Genomic DNA, 14,257 nt, shown 5'->3' with positions numbered 1-14,257 from the left:
TTGGACACCTAATGAGAAGACATGATTCACTAGGAAAGACAATAATGCTGGGAAAAACAAGGGAGTAGAAAAAGAGGAAGGCCAAACAAGAGCTGGATTGATTCCATAAAGTAAGCCACAGACCTGAACTTACAAGATCTGAACAGGGTGGTTCACGACAGATGCTCTTGGAGGTCGCTGATTCATAGGGTCGCCATAAGTCGTAATTGACTTGAAGGCATGTAACAATGAACAACACGGCAAATTCATGAGGAATATGTTCTACCACCAGTTGGAGGCAGTGTGCCTGTGAATATCAGTTGCTGGAAACCATGGGAGGGGGGCAGTGCTCTTGCACTGAGGTCCTGTTGTGGGCTTCCCTTAGGCATCTGGTTGGCCACTTGTAAGAATAGGATGCTGGTGTGCCTTTGCCATCACCCAGGCTCTTTTCATGTTCTTATGATGGGAGATGTAATCCAACAACCTCTGGAGGAGCACAGGTTCCCCACTCCTGCTTTAGAGGCTTACATCATTCATAGTCAGCATTGGACTACAGATGTTGTTGGACTACAGCTCCCATCAGCCACAGCCAGCATGGTCAATGATCAGGGATGATGGGAGCTGTCACCCAGCAATATCTGGAGGGCACCACATTTTGACTCTCCCTTACACAGCTTGGAACCTGGAGGAGCACCGTTCATCCACACCAACCTGTCCAAAGCATTGTTGGAGGCCCTCCTTTGGGTGAGGTGGCTGGTGACTGCGAAGAAGACCTTCTTGGGCCATGTCATCCCATTTGTGGAGCCCTTTCCACAGGGAGGCTCGCCTGGCAGTCTCTGCTCTCTTTTCAATGCCAGGCAAAGACCATGTTGTTCCCCTAAGGTTTTCACTGCTAATATTATGACAGTTATTTACTGCTCCCAGTTTTATTTGCCGTTTTTCACTTTTTACATGGTTCCCATTTTATTGTGGTCTTTAATTTTTTTTAAATTGCTGCGTTTTCCTTATTGTTGTGAGCCATCTTGAAAATATTTATATTGAAAGTCAGCCAAGGCATCAATTAAATAAATAAATACATAAGTCTAGCCAGTCTGGGATCAGCGCCCAAAGTATTATTTCTGTAGGCGCAGTTACAAAATTGTAACACAGGCTCCCCTCTTCCTATGTCCATTTTGTAAAATTGGAGAATTGACTGGGTGCCTTGAGCTTCTTTAAGACCTGTTGTCCAAGCTCCTTCCATTTCTAGCTGCCTGATTTATATTTACACCCAGACCTGGCAGGACAGCATGCATATATATTAATTAGGACTGGGCCAATATATTCAGGCAAGCGAGTTTTGTAAGTTGTGAGTGTGTGTGTGTGTGAACACCTTTCCCAAGACTGGATCAATCTTCTGGTATGGGAGAAGTCTAACCCTTTTTGCGGTGGGTGGGTGAGGGTTTTCACCTCTGGTAAGGCGAGCGTAAACCGAGGAAAACAAAATTAGTCTCCTCTCTCTGGGAGCAGATGGCATTAGCAAAATTGATGATAGTGTTAAATAAACAAGAAATTTATAAAGAAAAGTTGGAAGCGTGACGGGAATGAGCTATTACCAAAGATCCAAAACTGGCTGATCAGACCGGGCAGAGGATCGCCGCAAGGTGGAGCCTAATATTTTTAGCTGTGTTTTAGAATCTTTTTTAATTGAAATTGTTTTGGAATAACTGTTTTTAGTACATTTTTCTTGTTAAATTGTTTTGCCTGTGTTTGCTGCCCTGGGCTCCCTCAGGAGGAAGGGTGGGATAGAAACGGAATAAATACATAAATAGGAATGAACGTACCGATATATGAAAGTTTAAAAGATTTATTAGAGTTCCCAGTTATCACACTGCTGTGGCTGCCCTTATGGGTCGCCCAGAAAGAATGTGAACTGTGCCAGCTAGTTACCCAATATCCCCATTCATGCATATCTCACACTCACACAAGTTCTCTTGGCCAAGGAGGCCTGTAACATGGAAGAAGAGACTGGAGAAATGGTGGCACTGCCGTCTCGATGGTAGGTGTGGGTGCTTCTCCAGCTTGCTTCTGGATTTGGGGTGCTTTCATAGTCAAGGACTCATTTGATGTCTTCACCAGGCCCCTCTTCCCCTTGATCAGGGAGTGTCCACAATGTCATGAATATGTCCATAAGCCATCATAAGTAGGGTTGCCAGGTTCAGGGCCTGAGACGGATCCTGTATCTTTAGAAGAGAAAGTCAGCACAGTGCAGGTGTTCCTGCAACACTGTAATGAGATAAACCACAAGGTGGAATTCTCCCTTCTCAATGCACAACTTTGAAAGATACAGAAGACCTCTTGGTTGCCAGGCCCGGCAATCATAAACATGACAACAGCTGGTAAAACAGGGCTGTTCCGTTGTATAGTTCAAGCATCCTGGCTCAGTCCAGGATCTGGGGAAAACATCCAAAGACGTATGATTAATAGCAAGCAGTAATCTAGGCAGTGTATCTATATATCTAAATATTGTGTGTGTGTACAAATACACAATATTTATATTTATATTGTTAATTAGGAATTTTTGGGGCTGGGAGAGATTTCATGTTATTATAATTTGTTGTTATGTGCCTTCAAGTCGATCACGACTTATGGCGACCCTATGAATCAGTGACCTCCAGGAGCATCTGTCATGAACCACCCTGTTCAGATCTTGTAAGGTCAGGTCTGTGGCTTCCTTTATGGAATCAACCCATCTCTTGTTTGGTCTTCCTCTTTTTCTACTCCCTTCTGTTTTTCCCAGCATTATGGTCTTTCCTAGTGAATCATGTCTTCTCATTATGTGTCCAAAGTATGATAATCTCAGTTTCATCATTTTAGCTTCTAGTGACAGTTCTGGTTTAATTAAATAAGAAAATACATTGTATAGTTTGATTTATATATTTTTATTTATAAGTTATTTATATATTGATACTGATTCACAGAAATATTTAGTATGATATAACTATAGTGTAGTAATAGAAAATATAGGGGATAATTGAACGGACAATACATGGAGAATGCACAGTATTATTTATATGCTTTTAGACAGATTTTCAGGTTTTGTTATTTTAGATTGTATGGATGAATATACAGTGAGATCTCAGGCTGCCTGGTCCTGTGACACTGCTTTAACTGATGGAAAGCAAATGCTAGTTCTTTGGTGAGTGTCCTGGGGTCATCATAATACTTTTAAAAAATCCCTTATACCATTCCTATCACTATACCAGGCACTGTACTGAAGTTCAGAGACATGGCCCTACCTGTAGGCCTGTAATCTTAATAGAACACTCAGGGGAGAACAGAGATAGCATGCCCAGTGTCAATCAGGAAAAAACCAGATAGATCAGGAGGGAAAAGTGAGAGGAAAACACTAAGTTTTCAATCACTTCTCAAACAAAGGAAGTAGGATCAGTAGTGAAATGCAGGCATAAAGAGGAACCAGATAAAATGAACAAAGCCCACAGAAAATAACAATGGAGAGAGATGAGATATTTTTTTAAAAGAAGATGAATTTCTGAAAAGCAAAGAGACCAAGGGGGGAATCTGAAGAGAAAGCAGAGATTGGGGATAGGAAGGAGTCATAAGATCGTAAGGATGCTTCAAAATGGGGCAGCAGAGGGTGCAAAGGAGCTTAAATTCCACCTGGTTAAGGGAGAGAGTGTCGATGCAAAGGAGAAACGGAGGAAAAGGAAGATTAAGTGAGCAAATGAGTTCAAGACAAATGTATCCATCACTTGATGCTGTATTGTTGTTGAAGTGAAGCTGGTATATTCAGTGCTTGGATAAGAAACCTCCAGGAACTCCACAAATGGAAGGGCTATGCTGAATATCTGCTAATTTTGATATCCACTTTGAAATTAGCATACTGCCCTGATTTTAAGTAACACCTCCAGCTGATAGGTGGCGCTGATCCATAGTCTTAGTGCTCTCAGCTATGGTTCTGCATCTTGCCCTGTTGTCATTCTGGTTTGGCAGTTGCTGGACAATATGCCACCACTTTGCAGGGCAACTCAATGTAGCCAGCATTACGGTGGCATCATATATCTGCCTTTTTGGATCCCCCCAAATAATCACAGATGGAATCACATCAGCCTGGCTGAAGGGAACCATTACTTTCCTGTGAGACTCACTCCCGGTTCTAGCTCTGTTTGACAGATTTATCAGTGGCTTGCATGAAGGAGAGGACAGCTTGTTTGATAAGTTTTGGAGATAACAGCTGTGGGCTTGAGACAGTAAGCACTCTGAATGCTAAGGTGAGAATTTTTTTTTTTTTTACAATAATTTTTATTCAAATTTTCATAAAACATACAAAACAAAATCATAAAACATTCAAAGACAAAAAACAAAACAAAACAAAAATAATTGAACAAAAATAAAATAAAATATTGACTTCCCATTTGTCACAGATCAAATCAGTTATAGGTCTACAATATATAACAATCCTGTCTCTTAAATCATATTATAAAATCACTTTCCTCCAGTAGTTATCTTAATTAATCATCAAATCTCATAAACATTACTTTATTCTTTCCACAAAAAGTCAAAGAGAGGTTTCAATTCTTTAAGAAATATATCTATCAATTTTTCTCCAAATAAACATGTCGATTAATCCATCTCGTTAATAATTATAATAATCTTATTGTCATAACCATAGTCCAAATAAACATTTCGATTAATCCATCTCATCAAAATCTGTTAGGTTCAATAATTTCAATAGCCATTATTCCATTATCCCTATTAGTTCCATCTTCCATCTCCAATAGTCCTGTTAAGTCCAGTAATTTCAGTGTCCAATCTTCCATTATCAGTATTCCATAATAATCTTGCTGTCGTAGCCATAGTCATATAATAAGAGTCTGATGGGAATTTCCTCTATCCCAAATATTTTCTTGCCATCCATTCTGAATAAGTTGCTGAAATACTGTTGTAAAGTCATATCTCTGTTCTTCTTTTTTACAAAATGCACTGGCTCATCTCTTGAGAGTTTTTCCATTGTCACATGGCTGCAGTTAATTCCATAGATTTTCTCTATATCAAACTCCATCACGTCATTCCAGTCCAAAAGATTATCCAAGCCATTGATAACTTTATCTCTAATATCTTCATTAATTTCTTCAGAGATAACGTTAAATTCCAAACAGTAGATTTTATTTCTAAAATCCATAAACTCCAGATCTTTTTCCAATTCCACATTTGTTCCAATCTCCAGGGCTTGTATCTTCCCTTTATTTTTTCTTTTCTCATCTCTGATCTCATTCTCCTCTCTCACAGGATCCCCTATTTCTTTAAGCTCCTGCGTCATTTTGCTCAGTTCAATTTTCAGCTCCTTACTACCCTGTCACAGGGTTTGTTTCGTTATCTCAATCTCATCCATTATTTTCTGAAACATAGTTACTTCCAGATTCTCAGCCACTTTCTTGATTGCCATTTTTAAAACCACGAAAACAAAGCAAAACAAAAATAAAGAAGAACCACTTCTTATTTCAGCAACAATTGGGTTAATATTCCAGGCTTGATGACATCACAGTATAAACAGAGCAGCCTGCCTTATCTCTCTATGTTCAAGAATGCAAAACAAATTTAGTTCCCAGCATCAAAACAGTTAGTGGCGTCGTGAAGAAGCAGATTCGTCAAAGTAAAATAAACCAAAAAGAGAATAGTCCCAGACAATATAATATTCCTCGGAATAGAAATCAGGAATAGAAATCCCTCTTCTGTTTATATCTTTAGAATGCACTTCCAGGACAGCTTTTTGCGACAGAAACAGAGATAAGCTGTTAATTTCGTGAATAACAGAGAAGAGTTATAGCTCACCCAGAAGTTGTCCAAAGCCGATCAATCTGACAAATCTCCTTTTGCTGCAACAATTTAAACCAAGTAAAAAAAATAATAGAAAGAAGGGTGCTTGCCTGTTAGTCCGTTCTCTCTTTAAAGAAAAGATAAACGTATCGCTTAAACAGATAGAGCTTGTTCGGAAGTCCGTCCGGCATTGTTGGCTGGACCTTATCTCATAAATTAATGAAATCCAGTCCTCCCAACAAAAACAGGCTTTTGAGGTTGATCTCTACGTTTCTCCCTGCCCGGGAGAAATTTCATCAGTCAAAAAAAAAAAAAGTTCTGACTGATTTATATCTGAATAAGCTTCTTTTGAGGCAGGAGCCCGTCCCAAAAGCAGGCACAAGCGAAGTCACCCTTCCCGGAAGTCCTAAGGTGAGAATTTTAAAGGGTCCCGATCAACTACAGAATTGGAATGAAAATGGTTATGTGGATTCAATGTGAGACGTGTCTCACCTGGTGAGGTACATCTACCTCCCTCATGACTGACTTTTAGGGGGAATTTAAAAACATTCCTGTTTACCCAGGCATTTGATGGATGAAGGATATTGTTCCTGGCAACCCTGAGATCGCTGCTTGAGACAATTTTTTAAAACTGTTTTTAGAAGAGATGGGTTGATTCCATCAAGGAAGCCACAGACCTGAACTTGCAAGATCTGAACAGGGTGGTTTGCAACATGTGCTATTGGAGGTCGCTGATTCATCGGGTCGCCATAGGTCATGATTGACTTGAAGGCACATAACAACAACAAAGAAGTTTTTCAAATATGTTTTTAGAATGCTTTAAAAATGCTTGTCGTTGTTGCCGCCATCATTGATGTGTTTGCCATCCTGGGCCCCTTTGGGAGGGTGGGAGGGATAAAAATTGCATAAATAGATGTAAAAAGACATATGTAGAGTGTTCGGAGATGATGCTGTAACTGCAAAATAACTGGATCCTGGTCCAGTTGTTAGGTGAGGTTGGTGGATTGTATAGGAATGGGAGAAGGGATGCCTTCACAATGTTTATTCTAGTTAACCGGCAAAATCCACACAATTGTGACAATGAGGGCTGTGTGCAATAGGGAAGGACCGTGCATACTGCAAGGATTGAGATGCATTTCTGTTCACCTTGTCGTAAGACACTTTGAGCACAATATTTTAGTGGAAAGGTGGCATACAAATACAATGGTGATGATGATGATGAAGAACCCAGGGGGGAGAGATTCCTACCAATAAGGGCCTGGCTGCCTATTGCCAGAGGTAGGAGGTGTCATGGACCAAGAACCCCAAGTGGAGCTGATCCCTGAGGCTTCCCAGGAGGCAGTCTGCAAAGCTGTGCCCCCCAGTAGAAGTTTCCACAAAGGTTGAGCCCCAACTGGCAGTGAAGCAGTCATCTTTGGTTCTGGAGGAGATAGACCTTCCCCTCTCCTTGGACTTGGATGACTACTCTCTTGAACTACCTGAAGTCTGAAATGTTTGTGGCAGATTCATGCCTTAATCCAGGCTAGGATTTTGGAATGCCCTGGGCTAATCACAGACTAGCGCATCTCAGAATTTATACCAGACCCAGAGCTTGGAAAAGTTACTTTTTTTGAACTACAACTCCCATCAGCCCAATCCAGTGGCCATGCTGGCTTGGGCTGATGGGAGTTGTAGTTTTAAAAAGTAACTTTTCCAAGCTCTGACTAGACCAAGGGCAGGGAGCCTGGTTGGCCACTGTGTGAACAGGAAGCTGGACTAGATGGGCTACTGGCCGGATCCAGCAGGCTGTTCTTACACTCTTAACCTCAGGGTTGGGGGCCTAAGGTGGCCCTCAGAGTCAGGACTCTCCCTAGGCCACAGTCATCTCTGGCTTTTGCACAGCCGGAATGTAGTCTCTTCTACAAACGTAAGAGTCACATCCATTGCTCCGCCCACATTATCCCCACCTACTTTTGACTGTTGCCCTGCCCACCACTGGCATGAAGACCCTAGAAGGTTGTCCACGAGGGCATGCGGCCCTTGGGTATACACTTACGTCAGGGTAAGCGGGATTCTGGAAGGAAGAACAGAAGTCTGCTTGTGGCTGTATGCAAGGAAGAAACCAGCAAAGAAAACTCTACAACTGATATGCTTATGGCTCCTTCAGATGACCTGTTTATAGACCATTCAAACTGGTTTGCTTACACAAAGCTTGTAAAGATGTCATATAAATGCCAGTTTCATGTGGATACCTCTTTGGCTTCTATTAACCTGCATGCTTAACTGTATCTGTAATGTAAACGGATGGTGTATTGCTATAAGTAAGAGTAGTACTCATGTTTTTTCTTTATTTTTCGTTCCTTCATTTCCTTTCATTTTTGTTGTTGTTTATCTTTTCTGTCTTTGTTAAATTTGCAAATAAAAATTATTATTATTATTATTTGAAACGCTGACGCAGAGGTTAGATTATATCCAGTTGTTATTGACCATTTGTCCTGATATGCTTGCAGGGTGTCTATACATCCTCCCATTTATTATTTTTTCATCCCACACTTTTCACAGTATTTCCACGTCACTTTCCTTATCACAAAAAATCACATTGTTTTTCCTAAAAGTGGATTTGTTGCAGCAGAGTGCTCTAACCCACTTTAATTGCACAAACCTAGATTCCCTGGTGTGCACTTGAATCCCTCCTGTGAAATATGAACAATCGGAAGGCGCCCTAAGGCTGAATCCAGGACTTGGAACTCTGATCTTCCAGGACTTACTCCTGGGTAAGTGTGTATGAACAGGATTGAAGCCACACAGCTCAATCATATGCACAGAAATAAGTCCCACTGAATACTCCTTGGTAGGTATATATAGCACTGCAGCCTCCAAAGTCTCCTTTGTCAGCAGGGCAAGTTGAAATATTCAGACAAAGAGTTGCTTTTCTCTTTATATGAAAAGTAATGGCTTTCAAGGTCTGGAAGCATTGCATTCATTTATATAAGGCATTGTCTCCAACTGCCCACTCTCTCCAGATTTTTTAAAATATTTATTTACATTAAAATACTGCACCAGGCAATATGTCACCACTGCCAGCCCTTTCTTTAAATCTGATATTGATTTCAGGAGCCCTGCAAAATGGAGAAATTACATTTAAACCAGCTGGCATCCCAACCCTTAATCTTTGTAAATATGACTGCAAAGTTGGCCTGATGCCCTGCTCTGTGATATTTTCCTGGCGCAACAGTCAGTATAGGTCCTCTTAAAATTTGGGGAACTTCTTAAAAAACTTGAATTCTGTTATTTGCTGCTTTCAGTTTGATTTCTGACTGCCGAGGACTCATCAGAACGTATGAAGTGCCTGGCTGCTGGATCGGGCAAAGGGCCTGTCTGGTCCAGGATCCTGTCCTCACAGTGACCCATAAGAAGGACCTGAGTGCAACAGTGTTTGCCCCACTTGGGATTCCCAGCAACTGGGATTCAGAGTAGAGATGGGTGAGAAATTCAATTCAGTTCGCATTTCAAGCCAAATCTATCAAATTTGCACTTTCCGAAATGATATGAGAACCAAAACACAGCCATCCTTCAAAAGTCACATTTATCCCAATTTTGCAATGCACTTCAGTAATGCAATTTTTAATGCAATGCAGTAAAAGCAATGTTTACAAAAATGCATATATTAGGGAAAGGTGTGCATAAAAAGAAATATATGAGTGAACATATAAAATACATTATATGATGAGAAATTGCTTGCAAAACTGTGTGCATTAGTCAAATGCCAACACAACTGTGTTTATTAGGAGAAATGTGCACTAAAATGCTGGATTTTCATGAGGTTGTTTTAAAAGAAAATTGCAAATTGCTGCAGAAATGTGGAGAACTGAATATAAGACTGGAAAAATAAGAAACTGAGAGGACCAAAATAGACAGAACTTTACATTCTGCCTCAAACAGTGGATATAGAAACACTCACCATAATGGCTGTGGAACTGTGTGTGTAAGAACTCAGGAAAACCCCTGTTAGATCAGGTGAAGGACCCATCTGGTCCAGCATCCTCTTCTCACAGCCCACATTCAGAGGCATGCTGCAGAGCATAGGAAGACCATAGGCATCGTGATCATGGCCATACACAATGGAGGTAGAACATAGTCATTGATAGCCTCACCTTCCATGATAATAGGAAGTTGCCAGACTCACTGGCCCATCTAGCACAATGTTGTCTGCCATGGCTGGAAGTGAATATCCAAGATTTCAGTCAGGGAGTCTCTCCCTGCTGTAGATGCTGTGGATTGAACCTAGGACCTTCTGCATGCAAAGCAGATGCTCTGCCACTGAGCTGAAGCACCTTGGACATCTCCCGGAAAGTTCAGTCTAAAACCTGGAGTGGATTCCACTGCCCCACTGACACGGAGCCACCAGTTGCCACTGCCTGAATAAATAAATAAATAAATAAATAAATAAATAAATAAATAAATAAATCTTTTGAGGAATGTGGAAGTGAGTGAGTTGAAGCTTGCATGGTTCTGGGAGACAGCTTCTGAAATCCCAAGGTAAAACTCAGGAATGCTCTTAAACACTAAACACAAATCTTGCAGGGAAGAGGGTGGGAACAAACAGGATGTGTGCCTAACTTTAAGAAAATCAAAGACACATAATTCTCACTTGATAACCTGCCGTAGCTTAAAGTACAAGAGAAGTTACTTAGTGTTACAAAGCATTCAGATTTTACTCTCTGCAATAGGAAAGGTGAATTGTGAAGAATTCATGCAGAACACCAGAGAGTGAGAGAGCAAAGTCTCTTTTCTATTTCTGTCTTGGCTAAATAGCTTCATGGTAGGGCAGTGATAAATCACATGCTTTGAATGCTAAAGGTCCCAGGTTTAATCCCTGGCATTCCCAGGCTGAGTTGGGAAAATCTACTGCCTTGAACCTCAGAGAGTTGCTGCCAGTCAGTGTCGATGATACTAAGCAAGGAATGGCAAGATCTGTTAATTTCGGTTCTCTTACTTTTCTAATGTTAAATTCAGCTCTATATTTCTGCAGCAATGTGCAAATTTTTTTAAAAAATCCTCAGGAGAATTCTCCACCATTTTAGTGTGAATATCTCCTAATAGACAGTTTTGACAAAGGTACACATTTTTGCAAGCCATTTCTCATCACATCATGCCTTTTTGCATTGTATTTTCACTTGTGTATTCATTTTTATGAACACTTTCTCCTAACACAGTATATGCATTTTTATAAATATTGCTTAGTTGGTGAACTGCATCCCAAAATTCTGATAAATGCGAATTTTGAAGGATGGCTGTGTTTCAGTTCTCATGTTGTTTCGGAAAGTGCAAATTTGATAAATTTTGCTTGACATGAGAACTGAATCAAAATTCTTACCCATCCTTATACTAAGCTAAATGGACCAGTGGTCTGACTTAGTATAAAGCTTTTCCTTATGTTTTTTGTGAAGGGCAGTAGCTGAGTGGAAAAGCACATGTGTTGCATGTAAAAGGTTGTAGGTTAAATCCCCGGCAACTCAAGGCACAGCTAGAAAAGATTCTTGTCCACAACTCTTGGAGAGTTGCTGTTGGTCAGTGTGGATAATGCTGACCTAGGTGGACTGACTCTGGTCTAAGGCAGCTCCCTAAGTCCTTCAGAAGTGCTTGCTTATGATTGTTTATTTTTTATTACATTTTATATTCCATTTTTTCTCCAAGAAGTTCAAGGTGTACATGGTTCTCCCCCTTCCCTCCTGATGTTATCCTCACAACAGCCCTGCAAGGTTGGTTAGGCTAAGAGACAGACTAGCCCATGGCTGCATGGGGATTTGACCCTCCCAGGTCCTAGTCCAACACTTTAAACACTGCACCACACTGGTTCTCTGTTTATGGAGATGGAGGTACAGTTAAATACAATTAATCACACACTCCCAGTAGCAGGGATTATGCCCTTTTATAGGAAAAGAGGCTGTGTCAAGTTTAGGAGGTAACAACATAACTACCTGCTCCCTTGACCCTGGCCCAGCTTCGCTTCTTAGAGGTAGCCATAGGGGGTTGACTGGGTGGGTCCAGGGAGTGATCAATGCTCATTGGAGGAGGGGGGAGTACCTTCTGCCTTGAAGGAGACAGTGGTGCATCCCCTCTGCAAGAAGACCTCCTTGGATCCAGAAGCATTAAACATGCCCAGTGGTGAATGTCCTCTTTTGGGGCAAAGTGCTTGAGAAGTTGGTGGTGGTCCACCTTCAGGCATGGTTGGAGGAGACAGAATATCTGTATCCCTTTCAGTCTGGCTTTATGCCCAGTCATGGCCCTGAAACTGCTTTGGTTGCTCTGGTTGGCTGATGAGATGTGTCAGGAGAGAGATGAGAGGAGTGCAACCCTGCTCTTTCTTCTTGATCTGTTGACAGCTTTTGATACCATTGACCATGGTGTCCTTCTGCAGCAGCTCAGGGAGGTGGATGTGGGGCCACTGTGCTTCAGTGCTTGTGCTCCAGCGACATTTGCAGAAAGTAGTTATGGGTAGCTACTGTTCAACACCATGGGAACTTCCCTGTGGTGTCCCTCCGGGTTCTATCTTGTCCCCCTTGCTTTTTAACATCTATCTGAAGCCACTGGGAGTTGTCATCAGGAGATTTGGAGTGAGGTGTCACCAATATGCGGATGACACCCATCTCTCTCTCTCTCTTCCGTTTGAGTCAGGAGAGGCGGCTGTGGTGTGAGACAGATTTTCAGTCAAGACCCTGACCTCCAACATTCCCCATTTGCCCCAAGACAGCAGTGCACCAGAGCTAAGTAGACTCTGGAAATGTGGCTTCTTGAGAGCAGGCATTGTGGGAAAGAGAGCAGAAGGGGTGTAGTCATCTGGGGTGGCAGGGGGTCGCAGACCCATTACTTTTTTGGGATCAGGGTCCTAGCCATGTCCCTATGTATGAGCCAATCATCATGAAAAGAGAGCGTGTTAGCCACTTCTATGCTGATTGGAGCCAATCAGAGGGAAAGAAGGTGAGTCAGCCACTGAGAAGATTCTCCCCTTTCATGATGATTGGCTCATAGTGACATCTGTTGTAGTGGAGTGTGGACTCATTGGGCACATTGAGAATGTTGAGAAAGTGCCGTGGGAGCCAGTCACAGAATGGGTGCCATTGGGGGTGTGTAGGAGAGTGCAAAGAGGAAGGGAGCAGGAGAACAAACAGCTTTTCCAGCACCGTAAATTTTTAAAAGGGCATTTCCTGAGACCTTTGGCAGGCTCCAGGTTAGGTCTGGCAGGGACAACGGTCTCTGCTGTGGTGACCCCTGACTTAAGCTGTGAAGGCCCAGCTCTAAAACCAAGGAGTTAACCCCACCGGAGCGAAGTTCATTCATACATGCAAAATGCTGAAATGAGTGACACCACACAAACAAGATCTTCATCGTATTTAGGGCTGAGCCAAAATTCACCCCTTCCCCCCAAAATTCTACCACCCTGTTTGTGCGAGGCATCGACTTTAGGGGCTTTTGTTTGCCCTTCCCTGCACCTGAGCTGTTCATCACTTTTCATGTTTAGTTAACGTCTGCATTTTGCATCCTGGGACGCCACCACATGATTGCCTCGTATGGCACCTTTGCGTACATATTTATCCATCCATTTTTACATTTACATTCCACCTTTCCTCCAAGGAGCTCAAGGTGGCATATGTGGTCCTGCCGTCTCTCCGTGTTATGATCACAGCAACCCTGTGAGGTAGGCTATTTATTTATTTATTTAAAGCATTTGTGAAGTGCTTAATATTTTAAAAATCTCTTCAGCACTGTACAGCATAAAAATAATGCACAATATCATTAAAACAAAAATAAACATAAGACACATAAACCAGTAGAACAGTAATATAAATGCATATAAAAAGCAAATAAAAAACAGGAATTCAGGGAATTCAAACAAATAAAAGCAGGGGACAATCTTCTGGGTCAGGAAAAGCCTGGACAAAATGACATGTCTGTACAAGACGTCTGAAACAACTGATGACTGCTGCTTCACATGTGACAAAGGGGAAGGTATTCCTGAGTACTGGGGCTATAGCAGAAAATGCCCTTTTATTTGTCACCATGTTATGATATTCTGCAGGGGGTGGAACTATGAGCAGAAATTTCCCAGATGATCTAAGTGACTGGCCCAAGATGAGCTTCGCAGCTGAGTCAGGATCTGAACCCAGGTCTCGCAAGTCCTATTCTAACCCCTACATCACACTGGCTCTCACATGCTGCCTACGTATCCAGCTATTTCCTGCCCTGATGCATGTGACTGTGACTGTGGAACAGCGATAATGTGACCGCATCCTGCATCATAGGGATGGAAAGATCTGTCTGTCTCGGTTCTCTTGGTCTCTCATTTTTCCAATGTTAAATTCAGTTCTCTACATTTCTACAGCAATCTGCAATTTTTTTTAAAAAAAAAATCCTCATGAAAATTCTCCACCATTGTAGTGTGAATTTCCCCAAATAAACACATTTTTGTAGGCAGTTTTGACAA

The sequence above is a fragment of the Rhineura floridana genome, chromosome 9 (assembly GCF_030035675.1).
Source record: "Rhineura floridana isolate rRhiFlo1 chromosome 9, rRhiFlo1.hap2, whole genome shotgun sequence".
In the NCBI taxonomy this organism is placed as follows: Eukaryota; Metazoa; Chordata; class Lepidosauria; order Squamata; family Rhineuridae; genus Rhineura; species Rhineura floridana.
The sequence above is the reverse complement of the archived record's forward strand: the minus strand, read 5'-3'. Positions refer to the sequence as shown.